At 31.5% G+C, this 704-nt stretch overlaps 1 pseudogene; it reads left to right on the plus strand.

Annotated features, from left to right (window-relative positions):
* Nucleotides 1-220: 220 nt before the first annotated feature.
* On the plus strand, nt 221-418 carry LOC125610742 (annotated as a pseudogene).
* The last annotated feature ends 286 nt before the right edge of the window (nt 419-704 follow it).

Here is a 704-nt window from a genome sequence, read left to right on the forward strand (position 1 = left end):
CAGCTATTTTCTTTACTCCTCTTTAGGGAAAAAAAAACTATTAAAAAATCCACTCAGTTTTTCTCTTATTTATAAGGGGCATGGTTTTGTCAACAATTCACTAACATTTCTGGACCAAGAATCCTTCTTTGCAACACTTCTCTCTCTCTGCCTCACATTTTTCTTAAATTTTGCTTTTAGACTAGATGAATATTTTTTTTGTAATTTATTACAACAGATTAGCTTTGCGCAGTGGCAGTATCGTAGCCAATGAGGTTTATCCGAGGCGCGATTATTGCTAATTGAAAACTATTACAACAGATTGAGTTCCATGCCTCATGTTGTCACCCTTTTTTGTTATTGTCGGATTTGGAAATCTGGGGTTGCTTTTGTTGCTTTGTAAATCATTGTTGGCCATTTTGTTATGCTTTGGAGGAAGAAATTTTTGTGATGCCATTGCAATCAATTTACTTTTAATGAAAAATAGTTTCCATGAATTTTAAGTAAATGTATATGGAGGGACCAATTCAAGATTTATTTACAAACCAAAGGCAATGGAAGAGTGACAGATCACTAATAAATTTTAACCTGTATGTAGCAATTTTTTTTCCATTTTCAGAAACTGTATTTTGGTTTTAATTATCTCACTAGATTGCAATGCTAATAAAGGCTAATTACATTTTTTGTTAGTGTTTAAATATTATTTATTTATTTGGGGGCATTAT

The sequence above is a fragment of the Marmota marmota genome, unplaced genomic scaffold (assembly GCF_001458135.2).
Source record: "Marmota marmota marmota unplaced genomic scaffold, marMar, whole genome shotgun sequence".
NCBI classification, from domain to species: domain Eukaryota; kingdom Metazoa; phylum Chordata; class Mammalia; order Rodentia; family Sciuridae; genus Marmota; species Marmota marmota.